Source organism: Ambystoma mexicanum, chromosome 1q, assembly GCF_040938575.1.
Source record: "Ambystoma mexicanum isolate Mex_15411 chromosome 1q, UKY_AmexF1_1, whole genome shotgun sequence".
Taxonomy (NCBI): Eukaryota; Metazoa; Chordata; class Amphibia; order Caudata; family Ambystomatidae; genus Ambystoma; species Ambystoma mexicanum.
In genome coordinates, this window is record NC_090922.1 from 571,461,776 (window position 1) to 571,487,836 (window position 26,061).

Genomic DNA, 26,061 nt, shown 5'->3' on the forward strand with positions numbered 1-26,061 from the left:
ACTCGTCTCCGTGCAGCATTAATCTTGTATCACTTCCCTTAAATTTTGACAGTTGCTGGTTTTCAATAATGCAGCAAGATATTAATTACACCAACTTTCCCCAGGGTGTCTTCAATACAGAGATAACCTTTAGCAAGGCATCAAATGCATGTTAAGTGAACAAGTCGATGGTTAATGTACGACAGAACAGAATGGTGTCTGTAAGGAAGGCAGTGAAACTAAAGTAAAACGGAGAAGTAAAGCGTTCCCTCATTTTGGTACTTCGTCCTGACATTATCAGCAGCCTCTCATAAAAATACAATAGTAATTCAAAGACGCCACTGGAAGGTAAAATTAAAAAAAAAAAAGATAAAAAAAGCAAGTAGGCTGACTTAAAACAAAAAGAAAACCTACGTGTCTGTGTGCGCGTTATTACATGGCTACTTTGATTCGACCATATTTTTAGTATGCACATGGTTGGGGGTTGAAAGGAGCATATGGGGGCCAACCCCGCCCCCTAATTGATAAGGAAAAAAAATTGATAAGGAAAAAAAAAAGCATTTCAGGCGAATTTCAAAGTTCGATTAAACCAAGTTGAGGAGGAATGTGGTGTCACGTGCCGGAGAATAACCGGTCATGTGACACAGGGGAAAACCAGGAAAGGAAAGAAAAATAAATAAAGAAACCGGAACTGACGTAAGGCAGTTCGGGTCTGGGCATGATAACAAACGGTCGTGTTTTCTGTCAGCGCAGCGACGCGCTATGCCATAAAGGTTGGGGCCTTGTGGGTGCAGCGTGAACCTTGACTGAAGTATTTGAAAACATCACACTGGCGACGAGGGTAGTGAGAGCCAACACACGATTGATGCCGTGACATCCAACAACAAAAGTATGAGGCGAGAGGCCTACAGATAAATGCCAGCGCAACCTACTGACTGAAGGCAGCACCGCATATTAACACGTGTGTGTGTTTAGAATGTTGGGGGTGTGAAAACGAGGCTCTATTGTGGGTCCAGAAATTACCCTCCCATAACATAGGCAATGTACTCTGTTGGCCGAAAACCAACCGCCTCATGTTCAGTATTATTAGTACAGACTCGTGAGCATGACCAGAGAGAGTCCATTTTGATGGAATAGAATTCGCCATTTTGACTAATTTTCGCTTTCTGTTCAAACTGCTTTGCTGTAAGCATATTCTATTCCGTTATTCCGTTGTTGCTCATGCATAGAGCAAGGCCACAAGATACATGTTGAAACACAACGCAGGCAACCCAGACAGCAATGCCCAGACTCCTCCCTTACAAGTCCTTGGAAGTAAGCAACAAGGCATTTAATCACTACACAGGTGCCAGCTAGTCTCGCTGATGCGGTAGAAACGGTAGAAACGAACAATTAATGGCTTGAATTATGCGCTCTTTTACGGCCCCCCCCCTCACTGAGCCCTGTAGAGCGAGTTGACCCCTAGCGCACGAATAGAAACTGAAAGATAGTGAGGCCTGGAATGTGTCTCTCCCCTGCACGCAGCTTGCTTGTAAGAACAGGAGCAGTGTGTTCCCTAAAACAAAGAATCATGTCTGCAAGTCCGCAAATTGCAAACTGTTGCTAAATAAATGTCTGAAGGTGTCATATTCGTCACAATTGTCAATCACCAAATCCATTTCAAAGGAAGTACATTATACACGGTATTGAATATGTCATTACTGATAATAAGATGTTAGTTTTGTATACATTTAACTGTTGTAGAATGCTGGCTCTCTTGCGTCCCTCGGGGTCTGGAGACAAACGTTGCGGGACGTGAGACCCAGTTGGCCAACTGAGACTATTTGCTTTGCAATAAACCCTAGATTTTGGGAATTGAGCCTTGTGTGTGGTGATTGTGCCTTGTTTCCATACGCGAGGGCCCCGTAGGGGCCCCATCAATATGGTGCCCGAATAGGGACCCTCCCCCACTTGTTCCATCGTATACGTTGTAATATAAAAAAGGCGAGAGGAGAAAACGAAGCGAGGACGAGACGGTCGAGCCGGGATCAAGAGATGTTCGGGGCGCCCCTGTGAAAATGAGACTCCTTTGCAGATCTGTACACAGCTGATCCCTGATCGACGTGTCCGGCCAGAGACCAAGGAGGCGAGGGTCCCGAAACGAGGCAGAGTGAACCAAGATACGCAGACCCAACTATTTTTGGTTGCGTCAGTATACGGACGGATTGCGTCTTAAAAGACAATTTGGTTGATCAGGTGAGTCGTGCCCCGATTCTAAATAACCCTGATATTGGTTGAGAGTTGGTTTTGCAAAATCAAACACCCAGGGTAAGGTTAAAACATGCCTGTGGTATTGTCTTCCTGCCTAGTGGGATTTTTCCACTGCGGTAGACAATCTTTGGAAACTGGCCAGGTCGCGCCACCTGTGGGGTCGCCGGCATATGAGATGTATGTAAAGTATGGTGTAGGGGCGATGATGTTTTGTGAAATTCGGCATAGGCAAACCAGACACGAGGAAGATTTACAACGGCCAAAACACGGGAGTTATGAGATTGCGAGGATAGATTATTTGGAATCAATATTGTTGAAGAAGCAAGCACGCCCTGCGACATTTGACGTCATTAGGGACTGGAGGAAGGAAGCTATGCTTCGTTGGAAAAGTAGGGAGAAAAATGCACGCACGCACAAGTCAAGAACGGAGAGAGTGAAGGAGCAGGATGAAAAGGAGTGGGATGATAATTTAAGAAAGTCAGACAGAGGTGTTCAGATGGGAGTAGACAAAATATATCCTCAACAAGAATTGCATTCATCAGATGAGCTGATAAATAAAATATTAACTGAGAAGAGACGAGAGCGCCCAAAAAGAGAGGCTAATAGAATTGCACCAGTGCCCATTGCTCAACCCCCTTCAGTTGCCCAACCCATCCCTGCTGCTTAGACCCCAGTGCAGCCGCAGATCATACAGCCAGCAGCGCCACGGGCCGCAACCCTAGCGCCGCAGCAGCCACTCCCCGTTACCGGTGTTCCATCCGCACCTCCCTCTCAAGACATTCCCCTTCCCCCTCCGCCCATTGAACTTGAATTCACTGTAATAAGAGAAGACGATACAGGAAGAGGGGGGACGGCACAAAGTGAGTGCACTAGAGTAACCCGTAGTGCGGTCAGCAAGGAGAGAAAACGGGAGTTGATAGAACAGGCAGAGATGTATATAGACAGAAATGATGAAACAAACGCTACATTCGATGTATGATTTCAGAAAGACTGGTGAAAAACAGGTACTGTTGGAATGCATGGGAGAATATTTAATGGAGAGATGGAAACAGTTAATTGGAATGTTACCGCCGCAGAAGTTGCAGGATTTGAATGCGTTGGCACGATGTAGAGAGAGAGATGTAGAAATAAAGGAACATGAGGACAGGCTTTTTGAATTTAAAAATGAACTTGATGATGCATATGCTGAAATGTTTGCTATGCCAGGGTACAGGAATAAAGATATAAGAAGGGATAGGAAAGAGGCGGTACCATATGTGCAGCTGCGATTTCTTCCGCCGTCAAGACAGGCTAGTGAAAAAATGTAAATATGTACACGAGAGGCTCTAAAATGGATTACAGATCCTAGTGTTCCCACGATGGAAGTGCACGAAATATTTGATCAATATACATTGCCAATGAAGAGAAAAACACTGCAGGTGATGGTTGAATATTTGCAGGATAGAGATATAGAAAATAAACAAGCGACCCCCCCCCCCGAAATAATGGCAATATATAAAAGAGCAATAGAACGTGGAATGGGAGAAACAGCCTTATCACTTGATTTGGCAATAGTATTTATATGAGGTAGGGTGGAGGAAAAGTAAGTGCGGTATTTCCTATGAGGGAAGTCCCACCTACTTTTGTGCCGAAAGTACAAATTCCTACAACAGGTAATCAACCAGCACGGGTAACGGAAGTGCATTATACAGCACAGTATGTACATGTCCCTTTCTCCAGACAAGAGGTGAATAATATAAAACAAACGATTCCTGAAATAAGGAAGAATCCGGCGGGATTCTATAAAGAAAGAGTCCTATTTGAGATCGTCCGTTTTTACTATGAATGATATAGACCTAATATTCCCAGTAATTGTGCCAGCAGACATATGGAAGCCAATAAGGAAAGTAAATGAGGAGGATGCCTATGGTGCCACATGGGAAAATCTAGCAGTAGAGGATAAGAATAGAAAAGTAGGCGAGAAACAATCATCAAATATGGCAGCGTTACCAGAACGAATAATACAAAAATTGAAGGAGAGATTTCCAGAAAAAAGATTTGTATAGGACAAATTAAACTGCATGTGTTCAAGGCAAAGAGGAGTTATCCACAGATTTAATAGATTTAAGGAAGTGTTTACAGATTTTAGTGGACAGGATGTAAGCACGGAGGCAGGTAAAAGACTATTTGTTGATAAATATGTGAGAGGATTAATACCTCCAATTCAAAACTTAATAATGACATCAGAAAGTGCATGGCAAGAGAAATCATTGAGTGAAGTATTGCATATGGCCCAGTATTATGAAAATAGGCTGAATACAGAGAAGGAGAAAGAGGTGAAGGATAGGGTGACACTCCCATATGTTTATAAAAGCAAGCAGAGCCGCCTATTAACACGCATGTATATCCAGAGCCTAAATTTCACACCCCCAACGTTCTGCAGCACGCCCAGATGAAGATAAAACAAGGCAGTTTAAATTCAGCAACCCTGACAGCCTGAACCTATTTAACAAGAACAGAAGAAAACAAAGAAAACACGATTTAAGTTTTTGAGTCACTATATGTGATTGGAAGCACAGACATAACAGTCAGCAAGGATTCCACATCTCTCTCTGATTAAAGCGACAGAAGTAAAACTGTTAATGGGACAATACAAACACCTCAAAACATTAAATCTGGATTTTGGTGAAACTTGGCCAACCTGAACCCACATTGACTTTAATATATATTTTTTTAATTATTTTTGATTTTTACTCAAGTAAAGAGTACATTGGTAAAACACTTCAGCGCCAGCTATGTCAAGTACTGAGACAAGCCCTGCGAGGGCTGGTGTGGGCTCAACAGCAGGAAGAAATATCAACCCAGACCATCCAGACCCAGCACTAACCACCCTCATGCCACCTTTTGACCCATTGACTACGGGTGCAGCAATTCGGTGGGAAATCAACAATTTGAAATGCATCTGGATGCAAGAGAAATCACTCTAGCTAAGAAAAAACGCACATTTCTTCTACTCAACATAGGGGCAGCAGCACTACGTTTATTCAACGCAATCCTAGACTGTGGTGATGCAAACAACTACGATGCTGCAAAGAATGCTCTTACCAACATGTTCAAGCCCGAACTCAATCCAGACTATGAACGCTTTCATTTTTTGCATGGCTAGACAACTTGAAAATGAGACTGTGGATACATTCCATGCGCGCCTACGTGAAATGGCAGTCGGCTGTGATTTCCCCAATGAAGAGTTCGCCATCCGTCTTCAAATCATAAATGGAATTTCGTCCGAAAAACTGAGGAGGGCCATCCCTGTCCCGAATTTTCGAAATGGCACATCTGCGTGAACAAACAAAAGACCAAGTGGCAGTAATTGAAGCGGCAATCCAAAAGCTCCCGATCGACAACCCAAAGCCAACAGAAGACATTGCTGCGATATCGAAACACCAAAACACCCGAGAACAGGGTGAGCGAAAAGGAAACACTACCAGAACCCAAGCATCACAAGGGAGAGACATGCAAATGGTGCGGAGGTCCGTGGCATAAAGGAGAATCGTGCCCTGCCTGGCGATCAACGTGCCACAAGTGCAATCGCCTTAACCACTATGCAGCCGTTTGTTTAAACCCACCAAATAGAAGTGTCTGAGAACCAACAACATGGCGAACACATGAAAGCCGAAGAAATTCGGGCCCCAAAGAACACAACGCCAGTAAGGAAAGAAAGGAAGGGCGAGGGCAGTAGAGCACTGCCAGAGATCACCAGATACAAGTGAGAGTGAAGACAGGGAAGACAGTGCATCCCTCGATAGAAAAGACTGATAAATGGAGAAAAACATGCAAAAGGATACACTGTGTGCACCTCATCTAAGCGGTAGAGCCGCAACGGTCCAGACAACAAAGAGGCCGTCTTCCACTGTAATTTCTGATGGGGAACTATTGAGAGTGGTTATAGACACAGGTGCAACTGTCAATGTAATGCCAGTATCGCCATTTAACAAACTCCATCCAAAACCCAAACTCCAAGAAAGGAAAGTCAAGACTGTATGCATATGGCTGCAAGAAACCTCTAACGGTGCAAGGGTCATTGAAGTCTGATTTCGCACATAACAGCGCCATGTGCCGGGCACGAGTTTATGTTGTCGATGCTGGCTGTGAAACACTGTTAAACTGTCAAACCGTTGAAAAGCGGAAATTGATTCACTTTGCTTTCAACATCACAAAGTATTTCAAGGCATCGGGTGCTTAAAAGGCAGATCCATCAAACTTCAGATTGACCCCACCATTGAACCAAAAGCAGTACATCATCGTCGAGTACCATTCCACATGAGGGAAGCTGTAAAAAAAAAAAAGAACTAGACAAACTAGAAGCCGCAGGCATCATCGAGAAAACATCAGGGCCAACCCCATGGGTATCCCCCATGGTAGTTGCAAAAAACCTTAAACAACCCAATGCTGTACGAATTTGTATTGACATGCGGCTCCCAAATGCAGCCATCGGAAGAGAACGTCACATCACACCAACCATAGATGAACTTATTGTTGACCTAACAGGAGCGACCATCTTCAGCAAGCTTGACCTAAGATCAGGATACCATCAACTTAAATTAGCTAAAGAATCAAGATACATAACTACATTCTCTTCCCACCTTGGACTACGGCGTTACAAGCGGCTAAACATTGGAATATCATCGGCTGCTGAGGTATTCCAGCATGAAATTCGGAAAGTCCTCACTGGCCTAGAAGGGACGATGAATATCAGTGATGACATTATCGTATACGCATCCAACAAAAATTAACATCTCAAACGCCTTGCAGCGGCTCTAAAAAGGCTAGAGGAATCTGGTTTGACCCTGAATGCCAAAAAATGTGAATTCGGAAAAGATGAACTACGTTTTTTGGCTACATTTTCAATGCAAATGGAGTGTCGCCAGATCCTGCCAAAGTTAATGACATCAAGAACACTAAGCATCCATCGTCCGTCACAGAAGTACGAAGCTTCATGGGAATGGCGACATATTGTGCGAGGTTTATTCCAGATCTCGCCACCATCGCAAGTCCCCTCTGTGAACTAACTAAAAAAGACCCAAAATGGGAATGGTTGCCTGCCCACCAACAAGCATTTCAGCAGATCAAAGACACTTTATCTGTGTCCACAACAATGGCTTTTGTCCACAACAATGGCTTTCTTGGACATTAAGAGGCATACTGAACTGTTAGTTGATGCTAGTCTAGTCGGCCTAGGAGCCGTACTTACCCAGACTGACAATGATGGAAATGTCTTCCCAATCGCTTTTGCCAGTCGTGCACTAACGAAAACAGAACAGAATTATGCACATAAAGAGAAGGAAGCCTTGGCCATTTTATGGGGATGCAGGCATTTCAAAGTTTATTTGCTAGGCAAGCAGGCTAAAGTGTTCTCAGATCACAAACCACTTATTCCAATTTTTAGAGGATCAGCACCTCATCCACCAGCACGCATAGAAAAGTGGATGCTTCAACTCCAGCCCTACAACATAGAGGTAGAGTACCGACCAGGCACAGATAACCAAGCTGACCATCTGTCTTGCCACCCACGACCCGCTACGAAGGCAGAAGAACACCATGCGAGGGAAACAGAGGAACATGTGTGCCATGTGGTAGCCTGTGCCCGACCGCGAGTTTTGACTTTGCAAGAAATAACCAATGAAAAAGACACCATTCTAACTCACACCATAGCCGCCATCCAATCAGGGAATTGGAAGAATTACCTTGCCTCCATGGCTAAGTGCACTGCAGCAGCTCAGAGAAAACTTCAGTCCCTCTTTGGAATCTGACAAACTTACTGTAACCCCAGAAGGGATAGTACTAAAAGGTCATTGCATTGTATTACCAACCCCGTTAGAAGAGCGAGCCCTAAGACTAGCCCACAGCGGGCATCAAGGCATTGTGAAAACAACAGCATATTTGAAATCCAGGATATGGATGGCCAACATGCAACAGAGAGTGATGGAGCTGGTAGGATCCTGCGCAGCCTGCCAAGCCACTCGGAGAGCTGAGAACCCAGAACCTATTATCAGTGCCCTGCGAAGCAGTAAAAGATGGGAAGCGGTCAGTATTGATTTTTGCACCATTGCTGGAGAAGGTTACCTACTTGTTCTAATTGATGAATTTAGCAGAAGGTTACCTACTTGTTCTAATTGATGAATTTAGCAGATATCCTGAAGCTGCACACGTGATGTCCACTGATACTGAGAACATGACTCTTGCATTGGAGAAGATATTTGCAATATATACGGGATCCCATCAGAAATCAAAAGTGACAATGAACCAGCTTTCACCAGTCAAGAACTTCGCCAATTCTTTCAAGAGCTCAACATACGGCATAAACGGATCACCCCAGGATGGCCACAAGCAAATGGCGACGTTGAACGATTTATGGGATCACTTAAAGTTATTCGTATCGCCAAGGAAAAAGGACACTCATGGCTTAAAGCAGTGTATCGATTTCTGAGAACCCATAGGCAGACCCAGCACTCCTCGACAGGAATCAGCTCTGCAGCACTCATGTTTGGAGTACCTATCCAGGCAGAACTCCCTATACACCCCTGTTGGATAGCGCCTGAACCAGATCTTCCAACCATAGATGCTAAGAGAGCGAAACGAAATGAACAAGAAAGCATTTCTCGACAAGCCAATCACCGAGAGCTAAGACCCGCAGACTCAGTCATCAAGAACCGAGCCACTCCCAAGAAGAAGTCTCTCAACTTTGAATATCAGCCTTGGACAGTCAGTGCTGCTAATCATATGATTACGGCCACTCGAGGAAGTGAAACTGTGACGAGAAATATCTCACACTTCAGGAAAGTACCAGCTGAGTTGTGCGAAGAAAGCCAGGAAACTACGAAAGAAGGATCTGAATCACCTTGCCGAACAACAAGTACATCTACTTATCGACTACCCAGCTGATTGACACCCAGACTATATGATACAGTGAATGAACCGATGACTCCTAGTCGTCAAGAAGAGGAAGTTCAACCTGAGAGCTCCCCGACAAACAACCCAGAAAGATGTGACCCAAGATATCACCTAAGAGAAAGACCAAAACCATCATCTCGCCTACAGGGTTATGTGGTAGATGGGATCTACCAGCAGGTGAGCCTGCCCAGTTGAATTTAAGAGATTATGTGGTAGATGGAATCTACCAGCAGGTGAGCCTGCCCAGTTGAATTTAAGAGACTAGAATAGACTGTGTTGGGTTGTAAAAAAACACAATTACAAAATTAAAACATTTAAAAAAGGGGCGGGGGGGGTTCAAAACATTCCAAGTTGGGGAGGAATGTGGTGTCACGTGCTGGAGAATAGCCGGTCACGTGACACAGGGGAAAACCAGGAAAGGAAAGAAAAATAAAGAAACCGGAACTGACGTAAGGCAGTTCGGGTCTGGGCATTATAACAAACTGTCGTGTTTTTCGTCCGCGCAGCGACGCGCTATGCCATAAAGGTTGGGGCCTGGCGGGTGCAGCGTGAACCTTGACTGAAGTATTTGAAAACATCACAGTATGCACATGGTTGGGGGTTGAACGGAACGTATGGGGGCCAACCCCGCCCTCTAATTGATAAGGAAACAAATTGAAAGGAAAAAGAAACGCATTTCAGGCGAATTTCAATATTCGATTAAACCGTATAGCTTTTTCTATGCGGCCGGTCATAAAAAAAAATGTAAAAACAAAAAAAAAATATGTTTTACCGCATTTCGACCAAAAGATAAATGGCCGATGGGTTGGGGCTATAATTAAAGTGGGGATGATGTTGGGAGAGACTGCGGGGGCCCTTCCCCTGCATCAATATTTGGCGAAATGACTGCCTAAATGACGTAGATCAGACCAAACAGAGGTAACTATAGCCCTCTAAGGTGTGTAATGATAAGGTAATAAGCAGGCAGCAGTGCCTCTTCTATTCATAAAATCGCCGCCCACCAGTGAACCCTCTACCCAACCAGTAACTGTCACTACGGAACATGCAAATAGCCAACTGCACAACATTACTACTTCTCTAGCCCAGGATTACCCTCATAACATCCATAAAAACAGACATAACAATAAAAACAGCAACAGTTGGAGGCATAATAATACATAGCACTGCTTTCCCTGGGAATCCAGTACCAGAGCTCTACTTAACCGAGGTCACTTATTGCTGTCATTATTATCCACGATCTAGTTCTAAATTTGACCTGTTGAGGTGTGTGGGAGTGATGGCGTGTTGAGGGCTGATTTGACCCCAATGGAGTATTGAACCGATAACTCATGTCCTGTTCCTAAGGGGAGCAGGTTTCCCTTGGGTGATCCTCTGAACAGATCAACAAAACGGTGTACATTTGCTGCCATATATGCAGAAATAACCATTGGCAAAGCCAGCAGGTTTGGCTTTGTAAATGTTGATTTGTAAAGTCCAAAGAGAACAAGGATCAGTTGCAATTGCGAACCTACTGGCTTTGCCAATACCTGCTATTTAGATTTGCTTTTTAAGAGAATATGCAAGGCATCTATTTCATAATGCCCGACAGATTTATCAAGTTCCTAGTTTGCTCTGCAGTCTTATTAGTGCTGCAACGTGCCGACTAGCATCTAACATAGGCATGCTGCAGAAATCCCAAAGGTTATATTTGTATACTCGTGAAAACGTGTTTGGATCGGACACTCTTGCAAATCGGGTTATATGTTCACAGAGAAAAGATGGCGACGGATTGAGCAGATGAACAGTGTTGTGAGAATAAAGACGGTCAAGAAAACGTTGTCACACTTACATGTCACAGCTACTGATTTAACATTTCTGTAAAATATCGAAGTCACAAAGAAAAACGAATAGATACAAATTACAACGCCCACCAACATAGTATAGCCTGCATAGTAAACATACAATACATTCTAAAATGTACAGCTTCTTTCCTCCCTGCAGCTCACTCACCATAGATCATAGGATAGTTGCGTTTACCACTCTTGTTAACCTACTAATCTACTACTCTTAGCGTTACATAATGCAGTGGTATTCAAGTAATCAGTCATCATGTTTCGAACACGTTGCAACCCATCATCTAAGCAGAGTTCCTCGGGAACCCCTAGTCAAAAAAAACTCCTGCAAAATTCCAAAGGCCCTAGCAGTAGACATACCATGCACACATTTCACATCAAACCACTTTGAATTGTAATCTAAGAAACCTATATCAACATACCTTCGCTCTCTAGAGCATCAATGGGATACACGATGACCAGAGAGTTTGGTCCACATCTTTACCAGCACACTAGCTGCTATGAACCTCAACTATTAGCTTTATGTATATTATCAGTCCTAGCACATGGCATGACACAATATCTTCCCACCTGCTAAACGTTCACTTCCATGCAAGGCACCAGTAATTCCTTCTTAAATGCTTCACAGCAACGTTCCTCACTAGATGCCCCTCTTGGCCTACATTCATCAACTCAACTGACCATGACCAGTGAACTCCTCAAAACATGCATTATGCTCCCAGTTCATTCTAAAACATGGCCAAATGCTCCAACCACAAATCTGTCAGGACTACTGCATTCATGATCCCTAATAAGGGTGAAAATGGGTGTAGTTGTCCGGACAGCCTTGCAAAATGTCTGCCTTGGGTTGATTAAGTTATGTATAAAGTAGCACTGCCCTCTTAGACAAAGACAATTTCCCGGGAAAAAGGTTTGCATTTGAGCTAATTTGCATACCCACAATGCCTTGCTGTTGTGGCTCAGAACTGGAGGTGAACTTCCAGCAATGGCTACTAGGGGTTCTACTTGCATGTACCACATCAATTTCGTTGTGGTTTGGCAGACGTGCAGCCTATTTTCCTATTGTACTATGCCTGCTTAGGCTGCTCTTTCCCTCCTCTTCTCCAACTGAATGGGTCTGTCCTTTCTCTGGCAGATCTGATGTACTTTGCCTCTCACCTTACCACCTCCTTTTGGGAACATGCCACCACCTCCAGTCTCCTCACTTCACTCTCCTTCCGGTCTTCTACCATTTCCTGATATCCATCAGATGTCCGTGTCAGATATGGTGTGTTAATAATGGTTTTCTTGCCACCTCCTTCCCTAGCTGTTTTCCCACTTTCTGTTCTCTCGTCACCTCCCTCCACTTTGTCTCCAACTCCCCCTTATCGAGCTGTTTCCCATCTACACCTGTCTCTCCTCCACTCCCTTTTCTTCTCCAATCCCAGTTGCCACTTCCAAGCCAGCCTTCTCTTCAACTTCCATCTTGCCTCCAGCACTCTTTCTCTGCTCGATCCATTCTCCCACACTAGTCTGCTAACTCCCTCCCTCTTTATAGAGACTTTGCACCACTTCCCTGGCCTTCCCCTCTTTAATGCCTTTCACTTGAGAGGGGTTAGGGGTAGGATAATTGGCTAAGAGTTGAGCTTGGTCAGTTAGAATTTGTGGTGGCATTCTGCTTGTGTTGTGGGGTCCTTCACCCCCCCACCTCCTGTCACCTTTACATGGCTTGGCCCCCTGGGCAGGTATCTGCGGACAGCGCCCCCTTTGTTCGGAATTGACTGCATGCTTTGAAGGAATCTGAAGAGCAGAGCAAGATAATTCATATTTGTTTCCCGTTTGAGCCCTTACTTTCAGGAAGAGGCTTTCCCGTGGGCGGGACTTGCAAGCTTCAGTTAGGTGGGAGTTTATTCTCTTCCCATGGGGTAGGTTGCTCCACGTTAGAGCTGCTTTCATCTCCCTGCTGCCTCACAATTTGTAAACATTTTCTAAAGGGCCCATGTACGTTGTTGGGGGACCTGTGAAATTCCTGTAGAATGGTGGGATGGTCCAGGGGGGGAGGAGGATCCTTCCCACGCCAAGCCAAGTCCATTACTCAGCAGGTGGTATTACCTGGCCTCCTTGGTCAATTCCACGAACCTTAAGGCTGGGCAGGGCACACTCACATAAAATTTCCTAACTTTGTTACAGTTTCTGTGCATTTGCGCCATTTAATTTGTCAATTTTATTATCGTTGTCTCTGCTGAATTTAGTACTCTATGAATTTCCAACCTCCCCACCTTTTCCTTCTCTCATTAACTAAACTTATCGAAGTCCAGGTGGGGCCTGAACAAATAAATAGGAAAATCCATTGGAGCCACAGGGCATTACTGTTGTGACTCAGAACTGGAGGTGAACTTCCAGCGATGGCTACTAGGGGCGTTGTGGAGTGTGTGATTTGGAGCCAATGGATTTTCCTATTTTCACATTTCAGGTGAAAGGGTTTTTTCAAACCTTTTTAAACTCACCATAACTTACCCACCATAACTTTCTTGGTATTTATACAACACCAAGAAGATATGGTGTGTTTATAATGGTTTTTAAAAAAAACATTTCACCTGAAATGTGAAAATAGATTATATGATACATTACTCACCATAATTGTACTTCTGATGCTTGTATCTGCTTAGATTCACATGCTATGCATAGGCCAACATCAAGCGGTAGCTGCAGAGTATTAGAGTTTTTTTTAATGAAACTCAAAAAGGGACATCAACAGGGTGTGCCAGTAATACTATCCCTAGTGTGACGTCTACTGTACCCATGGTGCTTCACACATCGAGGCCCCACAGATTGTTTTTTTCCCGACATGAGGTTACATGAAGTGTAGCCCGAGTACAGATGTATTAAAGCAGATTTATAACAGATGAAGCCCAGAAAACATCTATTCACCTTCTACTCCACAGGGGAGGAAGGGCGGGCGCATGTGAATCTAAGCAGATGCAAGCATCAGAAATACGATTACGATGAGTAATCCATCACTTCTGAGGCTTGTGGAATCTGGTTAGATCACATGCTATGCTTAGATTAGCGAGCAGTGTTTGGAGAAGGTGGTGGGTTGTGAGAAGGTACAGCGGCGAATAGATGTGTTAGCACCGCTTGTCCCACCTGGGAATCTGCTTTAGAGCGAGTGTCAATGCAGTAGTGGTGATTAAAAGTGTGGATAGAGCTCCATGCAACTGCTTTGCAAATGCCGTCCAACAGGACGTTTGCGATAAAGGCCAAGGTAGCTCATGTACCCCTGGTAGAGTGAGCCCTTGTTGTGAAAGGCAGAGTTCTATTTGACAAAGAGTAGCAGAGCTGTATACATCCGACTATCCAGCTGGAGATGGCGTTTTTGGAAACGTGGCCTCCTTCCCTTCCCTGCCTACCTAGTGTACGAAGTGTTTTCTAAGCTGAGCTTCATGGATTCTGGAAGAAAGCTGGCAGTTCGATGGACTGCTTGACATGGAACTTAGAAATGAAATTAGGTGAAAACGTAGGGTGCGTTCTTAATACCAATTTGTCTTTGTGGATAACAAAGAAAGGGTCTTGCACTGACAGAGCTTGTAGTTCACTGATTCTTCTTATGGCAGTGATAGCCACCAGAAAAGTGGTTTTATATGTGAGGTGTTTTAAGGCTGGACTTGTGCATATGGCTCAAAGGGAGGGGTCCTATGAGCTTTGCAAGAACTACATTTAGATCCCACCCTGGAGGCGGGTTGGAAAGGGGAGAGTGGAGTCTTTTTACTCCCTCCATGAACGCCTTAATGACAGGGATTCCCACCAGGACACCTTCCTTTGAGAAGTTGTGTACGCGGATAGAGCCGCCAGGTGAACCTTGTTCGAGTTAAATACTAGCCCAGAGTCTAGTAAGTGAAGCATGTAATGAAGAATGTGTGATGGAGTACATTCCATCAGGTTTGTTTCGACTGACACCATATTGCACATTTCTTCCACTTGTTAAAGTAACAGTGTCTAGTGTTGGTTTACGTGCCTCCTTGAGGACGTCCATACATCTTTGAGGTAGATTCAAATGACCAAATTCTATGACTTCAGGAGCCAAGCTGCAAAGTTCATAGACTGAGGTTGAGGGTGTAACGTTGTCCCACCGTGCTGTGTAAGCATGTTGAAGGGGCACGGGAGTTTGATTGGGTTGCACATCGCCAGTTTGCGCAAATATGGATACCAAGGTCGTCTTGCCGACATAGGAGCAACTAGTATTGTTGTCACTTGTTCCTTGTGCATTTTCTTTACCACTTTGTTCATCAGAGGAGTTGGGGGGGAGAAGCGTAGGCAAATTTCCCTGACCCAGTTCATCCACAGGGCGTTCCCCTTAGGAGTCGTGTTGGGGAAACATGGAAGTGAAGTCTGGGCATTGCGTGTTTTGTTTTCTTGCGAACAAGTCTAGAGGGGGGTAGCCCCATTGTGCGAAAATCCTGTCTACAAGATCTTTGTCGAGCTGCCACTAGTGCTCTTCTGGTAGAGGATCTCTGCTTAGTGAGTCTGCTAGAGAATTGAGTTCCCTTGGAACATGTTGCAGTGTTAGAAACATGCCTCGCTTGAGTGCCCACTTCCACATTTTTTTGCGCTAACCCGAAAAAATTTGGAGAGTGTGTGCCCCCCTCCTTGTTTATGTAAAACATGACAGTAGTGCTGTCTGTATTAGTACTGTCAGACCTGACAGGTGTACTTGGAAGGCTTGCAGTGCTTTGAGCACTGCTAGTAGTTCGAGAAAGTTTATGTGAATCTGGGCTGTGATCTGCGTCCACAGACCATACACTGTGTGATGAAGGTAATGGGCTCCCCACCCGGTGATTGACGCATCTGTTGTGACAAGCGCTTGCACTGAAGGGTTGTGAAAAGGGCTGTCCCCTTTAACAGGTTCTCCTTTGTCCACCAGCGCAAACCTTGTACTAGGGTTGGCGAAACTACCACCAGATCATCCCACTGACCACTTGCCTGAGACCACTGTTTTACCAACCACTCTTACATCGGACGCATGCGAAGCCGTGCGTGTGGCACCAGGTAATTGCATGATGCCATCATCCTAAGCAAGTGCATTGCTTTGCATATGGTTATTTGGCGAATGGCTAGATACAGAGGTAATTGACGCAGTAGCTTTTGCACTCTTTCGTTTGATGGAAAACAAGACCTCTTTATGATAGCTCCTAAGATCTGTTTGGTCTTGCTTGGTACGAGACTTGATTTTCTATCGTTGATTGAGAAACCCAATTGAACATGAGATTGATTGTTCTCTGGTTATTTTGCTTGCAAATTTGGGGGTATTCCCCTGTAATCAGCAAGTCGTCCAGATAAGGGTACACTGGGATTGATTCCCTGTGTAGATGAGCTGCCACTACCACCAGTACCTTGGTGAATACCCTTGGAGCAGAGGCTATGCCGAAGGGTAGCACTTTGAATTGGTAGTGTTGGTTTGCTATTTTGAAACAAAAGAATCTTCTGTGTGCTGGGAACATTGAAATATGAAAGTATGCAGCTTTCAGATCCAGGGTTGCCATGTAGTCCCCCTGCTTCAGCAGTGGGATTACTTCCTGTAGTGTTGTCATGCAGAATTTCTGTGGCTTGACATAGGTGTTTGCAGGGCCCAGGCCTAGGACAGGGCGCATCATTGGCACAAGGATGTACATTGAATAAATACTGTTGCTTACCTGGTTTGCCGGGACGAATTCTACATCATCCTTTAGAAGCAGCGCCTTCACCACTTCCAAAAGGATATGTTGTTCTTCCTGGGAGTCTTCCTTTGTCTTGGGGGGTGGTTGGCTGGTTGTTGGATCAGCTCTATGCAATAACCGCCCGCCACGCTGTAAAGTACCCACTAGTCCGAAGTGATTCCCTCCCATGCGTGGGTAAAGTGTGAAATATGACCTCCTACCGTTTGTCATTTGAAAGTCACTCTTAAAGTGATGGAGCTTTCAGATAGTTCCATTTGTGCGGAAGGAAAGGGCAGAAGTCCAGCACAGCCTCCGACTCATTTCACATAGCCACACAGTGGAAACACTCTACTTATCTACAGCACAGATGCCAGCCTCCAGGTCAAATAGGCAGGCAGCATCTAATCGATCTAATACAATATTCCTCAACTGAATGGTCTTTGTTTTAACCATTAAGAAAGCAAAAACTGAAATGTAACAATACAGAGGGGGGGAACCAGAACACCACAGGAGCACTGGCGAGCTTAATTACGAGGCCAGAGTGAAGTAAGGGGCACAAAGGTAAATAAAAAGCAGGGTGTGGCCTGATAGTAAGAGCATCCCTCACTTCAACTAGGACCAACTTACCACATACTGGCACATCTATGAGAGTTCACTTTTCAGCACTCGGAGGGTGCTCTATGCCAAAGGAAAGTACTAGTCAGCAAACAACTCTTCTGATGAAACATCAAAAGGAGGCATTCAACTGATGTGAGCTCGGAGGGCACGACTCCGCACAGTCCTCCTGCAGCCCTGGACAGCAAGTGTGATACAGCGGTCTCTACCCAGCCTGGTCACAGTGCTCTCTCCCAGTTACATTTCAACTCCTCCTGCGAGTCACATCTACGCCTACCCTCAGCTTTCTTCCATCTCACTCTTGCCCTTTAACCACACATTGCCTCAATTTCTCACGTGCAATCTTTGCCCCATTTTGCTTCCCGTATAGTGCCTATATTTTCCTCTATTTCGTTCTCCCTTTCTTAATCTCGCTTTCCTCAGCTTTTCCTTGACTATCTCGTTTTCTGTCCCACTTTAATCTCTTTCTCTCCGTCTGCATGGCCGTCCTTATTTGAGCCTTACACCCGCTGAGCACACTCTCTTACAGTGAAAGACACCTTACATGTGGTCACTTATTAAATGGCAGAAACCCTTTCAAATAAGTGGAACCCATTCACTATACCATCCGTCCATCGTACATGGCCTTCAGGGACCTGTGAAGAACTTTTCAAAGTAATTCAACCCACAGAACAGGATCTCAAGTAGTCCAATTCCTGGACTGAAATATTAAACCTCATATCAGATTGCATTCTGGTGATTGTACGCCCGTTTATATAACCTTTACAGGAATGCTAAATGAAACGCATAAAGATGGCAGCTCCCTGTAAAAGTGGATTAGAGAGCGCATCTTCTGCCTACTTTAAAGAAACAAGAGTGTGAAAAAAGCATGCGACAAAAAGTGGGCATTGGTCTCACTGCATTACTAGTGGTCAAATTTACACACGTCAAGGGTTATTTTGTATGCAGATTACTGTTGTGCAGCAGGAAACATTTACATCTGTCCATGCAAGGGGCTCACCCCATAGGGCCAGTTACACATGTATGTAAACATCTAGAGATATTTGCACCGCCTGCATTTTTTAATTCTGGCCAGATCCTTTTTGCCCATCATCCTTGTCCTGCCGATGAAAGGGAGTACTATTTTGCTGGTCTAAACAATGAAATAAATATATACTATCAAAGCTCAAACTCGGATCTTGTCCGTGGGACCGGGCAAAAGCAAACCAATCGTCTCATCAACTATATTCCCCTTGGTTTATGGGGAACTTTACTATAAGCCCATGTGCACACAGCGCAGGTTCACCCAGTTGAGAAATCCTGGCTGCACCACGCAGCCAACTCAATACGAGAAAGGACTCCCGCCAGGACGAAGAACAATTTGCATGGGGATAAAACTTCAATGGAACCATGAAAAGAAGTGTAATTAGTTCCATATGTTCCTGCCCTGAATCCTAACTACAAACAAATGAAGTTCTCTGACCTGCAGAAAACAGTACCACGTTTCAAACCTGTCGAATTAAAACCAACAAAGAAGAAAGGTTGCGGCTGAAAGTGCCCAGAACACCAGCAACTTCCAATATACGCTTTCAACTCTAACTGAGAAATCTTTCTACCGTTTAGACTTCTTTTGGGACAGAACCGAGTGAAGCTACGTTCTGCCATTTACCCTTTCAGGCGCGGGACACCTAAAGGGGAAGCAGGAACACAGCAAAGCGATTGCAAAACACGCACTCGATCCAACCGAGGCAGGAGTCTACATGTTGGGAAAAAAAATCTGGGCTAGGAAACTAAATAACAAAAATATTCCCATTTACCTGTTCTTGTCCAGAGTGCACTCTGAACTATGCAAACTACTGTTTGAGCACCAGCCGAATGCTATGTACACAGGTATGTACACGAGCAGAAATCATTCCGTCGTGTGCCTGCTGTAGGAGCAGCCCACGCTGTCCCCGAGATGCAGAGAAAAAGAGGTAAGCTCCAGGCATATTACCAGCTGCCTCAGAGCCCTCTCTATCCTCATGGCTTTTAAAAGCTGTACCGCGCTCTAAATTCGTTCCTACACTATAGCACCTGCATGCTATAATCAGCAAAGCTTTTCCACCTCCTTTGCCTGCGGCATCCTTGCACACATTGCACGTGTGTTTCACACTCTGTTTGAGAATCGGCTATTTCGGCATTTTAAAGATGGCCACCGCGCTTTGTTGTCCCCCCGCCTGACCCTGTCTTAAATTCCTGCCTGACCGTCTTCTGACCCATGCTGCCGCCGGATTGGGGCAGATTGCCTTCATTTTGTGTCACCAATCACCGGCAGGCGAGAGCCGGCCAACGAGGCAAGGCATAGAGAGAAGGCCATCCCCCTGACTGAGCTGACCGAGCGCAGCCAGGCGACGTCCTTATGCCCAAACTTCTGCAATTCATCTCGTCTCCAGTGCCCCTCCTGCTCATTCAACCAGCGGTGCTTGGCCACCTGCAACGCAAGGAAATCCGCCACCTGCACCACCTTTAATGTACTTTATTGACTTGTGATACAGCGCTCTGCTCACCGTCTACAGTGCACGCCCCCAGTTTGCTACCGACGCGCCCATCTGTAGCACCCCAGTATAACACTGGCCTTACTGCCTTTGCTTACCTGTTATGTTCCCCTGTTGCGTCTGCCTTCTGACCGATGTGCGCGCAATATCTGAATTAGCTTGCCTATTTCCTGCAATGTCCAAACCTGTTGCGCCCATAATCTGATCTGCTCCATATGTATGCTACATTGCTCTCTTGCCCGATAATGCTCGATGTGCAATGCCCTGCCTGATGCGCCACACTTTTGAACTGTGCCTTGTGTACACTGCACTGCTCCTTACCTGATATGCCCACACTTCATGTAAGTGTAGTGTATCTGCATAACCTAACCCGCTGCGCCTCACAATTGACTAGTGCCCCATGTATGTTGCACTGCTCTCTGCCTGATTTGCCCACATTTGTTGCAAGCCTAGTATCTGCACTGCCTTCTGTACCTCTGATTTGGATGTGCCCCTACTGCCTAGACTGCTGCATTATTACAACCGAATCCCAGTCTTAACCCGTCTGCCTTGTACCCATTGTTTACAAGTAATTTAACCCATGAGCTCGTATTGCTTAGCCAAGTAGCTACTGCAACTTTAACCAGTGACTCCTACCTCTCCAACTCTGGTAACATGTTACCACGCATGTCCGCCCTAAGGTCTTTGCTTTCCTTATTACAAGTATCACTCTTAGTGTGGGTATCTACCTGGATACTCTACCTCTCATCAACTAACTTAGCTGCATTCAGCACTTTGCACACTACTTCCATGGCTTCCACCTACAGTCTTGCTGACACCTATTCAAGCACTGTACCTCAGAACCCCAACATCTATCTCAACGCCCCAGCCTTATGGCTTGACCATTTCGCCAAAAAACCTACACCTAACCAACCTTGCTCCACCGCCCTAAGAAACAAAAGACTACGCTCTAGACTTATGGGCAAGAAGGGTCACCCTATGTACTCAAGCTTACATTTGAATACCACAACGCTCAGCCTGCCCCCCAAACGTCCACCTCACCTACGCCCCATTGCCTTCAGACCAACCTTGCTTCAACAAGCAACGTGGGCTTAATCAAGGCCGCTCTGATCAATGCAAGGTCCTTAGCTGCCCACGCACTGGACATTGCTGATCTTATCAAGACTCCGTAACTTCACCTCATCGCCATCTTTGAGAGCTGGCTACAGGCTGCTTCAGGCCCTGCACTCTCTCTGGCTATCCCCACAGATTACTCCATCATCAGATGTGACTGCACCTCGAGAGGTGGAGGAATTGCATTTATCTATAGAAACTCACTAGGACTCAGATCCATTCCAAGCATCAATGTGGAATCTGCAGAGTCACTCTCTGTCAAACTCCAACTCTCAGCCAACCAAACGGTCGCCATCCACCTAATAGACAGACCCCCTGGTCCTCCTACATCCTTTGTGGATGACATCTCTGCCTTAGTACTTGACAAAGCAAAATCTAACGCCCAAACCATCATTCTAGGTGACTTTAATCTAGGCTACCAAGACCCTAATGATTCCACGGCCCTCGACCTTGCCAACACTCTAACGGACCTAGGATTTTCACACCATACACAGGAACCTACCCACATTAAAGGGCGGTCCCTTGACTGGCTCAGTGACACCAAATGCAATATCTGCATACTCTCGAACGCCCCTTGAATCTGGTCTGATCACCACATCATCACCTTCAGTATTGAAGCAGCCTCTCTACCCACGCCTCCTGTCGCCCCAGCCACCCTCACTAGAAATAAAACGAACATTACCACGGAAAAACTACTCCCCCCTCACTCCCCTCATCCTTCCCACCCTCAATAATGCTCCTAACACTTGTTCGGACCCTACCATCTTAGCTGACATGTACAACCAGTCAGTACTTGCAGCCATCAACTCTATTGCCCCGCTCAAATTTAGGAGACCTAAACAACCCGCTCACCTCAACTCGTGGTTCACTCCCCAGCTCAGAGTGTTACGCAAGGAGAAACGTACTGCAGAGTCACGCTGGAAAAGTCACCCTTCTGACGACCATAAGGACGGTCTTCTGCTAGCCACACTTAACTATAAAGAAGCCTATTACAGGCTAAAAAAGACTCCTACAATAACCGTATTGTGTCAGCCCAGTCAAACACCAAGGAACTATTCAAAATACTTAAGGAACTTGAGACACCTGCAGCTCCCCCTGACCCGTGCACCAAAGATAGTACTTGGTGCACGAATATTCAGACAGCACTCCTGGGTAAAATTGCCACCCTCCAAACCAAAATTAGAGATAAAAAAAATTCCCTATAGTCTGACCAACCACTGACCACACCTATACTTAATACTCACCAAGCCAATCCCTCTCATAAACCTTTCTCTTTCTCCCCGCTCACCACCCTTGAAGTAGAAGGAAACAACCTCAAACCGTTCAACTGCCAAGGTGACCCTTGCCCGGCACCTATCATCAAGGAAGTATCTCACGACTTTCATCACAGCATTCATAAATGCCTCCTTCAAGACGGGTATAGTTCCAGACAACCTTAAGGATGCGTGGGTAATCCCACTTCTCAAAAAACCTTCCCTTGACCCTAACATCCCAACTAATTTTAGACCAATCACTACGGTCCCGTTCCTGCTTAAGATCCTGGATCGTGCAGCCTACCTGCAGATTCATGATTACCTCGAATCCAACAATCTCCTGGGACTAAGACAATCAGGATTCCGCCCTAAACACGGCACTGAATCAGCTCTGATGGATCCGAAAACCCCGATGGAGACACTACAGGACAATGGGAAGTTAGCACTACTCCTTCTCCTTGACCTCTCTGCGGCTTTCGATTTGGTCAACCACCAAATACTCTGCCAACATCTTAAATCTGCGGCCCACTTCTCTGATTCTGCCAATGCCTGGATCCATTCATTCCTGAGCAACAGATCTATGAGGGTCTTCTCACCTACAGCATCTGCAGACCCCTCCCCCATTCACTGTGGCGTTCCTCCAGGCTCATGTGTGTCCACTACGTTGTACAACGTATTCACCAAGCCCCTCTTCGATGTGCTTGACTATCTGGGTGTCTCCTACACTAACTACGCGGACGACACCCAGATACTCATTCCTATCACTGGTGATTACACAGCCGACACCAAAGCCTTGAATGATGTCTACCTGGTCATTCAGGCCCGGATGGCACATCACGAACTTTGCCTCAGCGACGATAAGACCAAGCTCTTACTCCTAGGATCAAGCCACCGTCTTAACAAACTAGATCAAACTTATAAGTCCTTCACCATCGACGGCAATGATATCAAGGTCTCTAAAGACACTAAAACTTTAGGTGTCCATCTTGATTCCACGCTCTCCTTGAATAGACAAACAAATGCAGTAAGGTCGGCATCAGCCTATACTTGTAAACTTATCACCGCCTGTAGACCCTTTCTAAACTCTCCTAACTGCATCACCCTCTCCAGAACACTCATTATGGCTAAAATCGACTACTGCAGTGCTCTCTACCTAGGGACCAGTCAGTCCAACATCAATAAATTACAAACTGTACAAAACAATGCCATAAGGGCAGCCTTAAACATCCCGAGACGTTCACATATATCCACCGTCAGATCTGACTTACGTTGGCTCCCGGTAAAACTAAGAATTGCCCTGAAAACTACTCTAGCCTTGACCCACAAATGCCTGAATAACAATGCCCCACACTACCTCTCCTCACACTCCACACCACCTCTCGACCCACTAGATCAGCTCAAACTCACACCCTCACCCTACCTAGATTCAAACTCCAAAAAGCGGGTGGTGCGAGCTTCCCTGTCCTAGCTTCCAAACTTTGGAACACTCTGCCTACTCCCATCAGAACTGAACCGTCGTTCCTAACCTTCAAGAACAACGCCAAATCTTGGCTGTTCTCTCACGATGTTTGAGGCTCCCCACTCAGTCCTGCCTTCCAAGTGCAATATAGGTTATGTGTATATACACCTCTTCTTGTACTTGTATTATAATCCGCTAATGGTATTTTATTCTGTATATTGTTGTATATTTTTGTAATTTATTGTTTATTTACTGATTATTGTAACCTGCTTTCAAGAGTATGCGCCCGGTTGCCCCAGGGCATGGTTTGCGTTTTATAAATAAACTAAACTTCAAACTTAAAGGAACATTTTCTAAAATGTCAACAGAAGCATCAGGTTGTACCTACCGTCTTTCTGAGAAGTTCTGCACACAAGCAAGGTGGGGAGGCAATGCAGTCTTCTTTCTTTGCGCACAGGTCCGGGTAGAAAGAAATTGGAGTGTCGGGGCAGGAACGCTCAAAGGCAGCTGTCTTTTTTCCTCCGTGGTGTGTTGTTCCGGCTTGATTAAAAAGATGGTCAGCCAGCAGGAAAGGCTCTGACTTCCCGCAAGGACTATATGACGGCCAGGCAGCAGCTGCCGCTACTCTCCCCACAGCAATCGCGTCCCACACCCAGTGAAATTTTGCCCTCAAGGGACGGGGCAATTTCAGCCCCTGGGGCAATTGCACCCCGGGCAGCCGCCTGCTTCGTCCGGGTCAAGAAACGGGTCTGATTATTATATATATAGTCAATTACACCAGAGCAGGGTCTGTATAGTAGCTGCACAGCAGTTACTGCGTCTGCGAGCATTCCAGAGCCTGAACCGTACCATAGATGAGCTCCGGAGCAGCTACTGAGTGTATAATACCAACAACAGGCTGCCCTGTGTAATCTCAAAACCAGATGTTTAGAAATGCACGTACTTACAATGTTTACTTTCAACATTTAAGTACAATACAACGAAGTACAGCTTCAACGTGCATTTCCAGAGGGCTGCAAAAGGGCTCCTCTTAACAATACAAGAAAGGGGACGTCTAAGTTAATCGATGCTAAAAGAAATGCATATAAAATTTACTACAAGAGCGGGATCACAAACACTAACCTGATTCTGCCTGGAATCAGGATATGACGTTTCGTAAAGGGTAGGGTCTAGTTCCCCTTTGAGAAACGGACCATAGCAACGCTCCACCTACGTCATCACGTGCGCTGCATCACGTGCTCTGCAACGTTCACTTCGTCATCTTTTTTTTTTTTTAGCACGAGCGGGAAGGCAAGGCAACTAGGCGTTGCACAAGCGGTACGGAGAGGCAAGGCAAGGCAAGGCGTCGAAGGACTCAGCGGGAGGGATTCCTCCGTTACAAAGCACATTTTTTACAGTTGCTTGTTATTTGGTGTTTGAGTTTGGTTTACGGTTAGACTTAACGTTTTCTCATGTTGATTGTTACTTTAATACAGAGCGGGGAAAGACAGTATCTCTGTGTATTTTGGAGATTTGTAATGTGCATCAGGGACGAGATTTACTTAAAGTACAGGCGGATTGTTCTTTTTTGTTTTTTCTCATGCAGATGGGCGATTTGCCCGCGGGAAATGGGGGGCAGCGCGTGCCTCCCTTCCCAATGGGATGTCCACTGTACCAGTGAACAGTACAGCAAATAGTTAATTATTCTCTCCGCTGGAGAGGGTGTTGGAGAGTTTGTTATGTGCACGGGATATGTATGTGCAGCAGATGGGGATATGTGTTTTATGCAGACAGACGCATTTGGGTACGAATTTCCAGCATAACAGTTGTAATTTTTTCTGCTGCGTGGGAGCGATTGGCATTCCCCGGGGAGGGGGTTGTTCGTTTGCCCCTCTGTAATGTGTGGCAGAGAAGGTTAAAGGAAGGCCTTCTATTACTTTTATTATCAATCGCACATTTAAAGTCCCTATGAGACCTGATAGCATGGTGTGTTTGTTTAAAAGTTTGTTGATACTTTATAAAATGGTAGCGACCAGTGTTGCCAGGTCGGAAAACATAAGTTGCATGCCCTTCCAAAACAAGCTGACTCCCATCTAAATAAACTGGAAAAACAAGCGTGCACCTAAAACTTTGTGGAAAGGTCTCAAAAGTAAGAAACATAACACAGCAGCAAGTAGAAAGAACACTGACATAGTGTGTTAGAACAACAATATTATATTGAATGGAGACTAGAAGTTCCAGAATGCAAAATAATGCTGTCCTGAAATATATTTTCTTTTTGCACTGCTGTATTGTATTCACTTTGAAATTGGTTAATAAATGTTGTATAGCAACAATACTTGGCTAAAGAATGGTTATCATAAATGTCTGGCTGGCTATGTTCAATGCATAGCAATCCATTTTGGCGCTAGATCAGGCAGTGTTTGGGTATAGAGCATTCACCGTCTGTCTCCCAGTTGTGAGTGC

At 45.3% G+C, this 26,061-nt stretch overlaps 1 protein-coding gene across 4 annotated transcripts in view; it reads right to left on the minus strand.

Annotated features, from left to right (window-relative positions):
* Positions 1–24,816, minus strand: part of RNF2 (ring finger protein 2) — a 245,312-nt gene extending 220,496 nt beyond the window's left edge. For 2 of the 4 annotated variants that reach the window (XM_069641061.1, XM_069641060.1), the window contains exon 1: positions 24,005–24,726. The gene's annotated coding sequence lies outside the window, so the exon portion shown is untranslated. The other 2 variants (XM_069641059.1, XM_069641062.1) reach the window with 2 other exon arrangements.
* Positions 24,817–26,061: the final 1,245 nt, after the last annotated feature.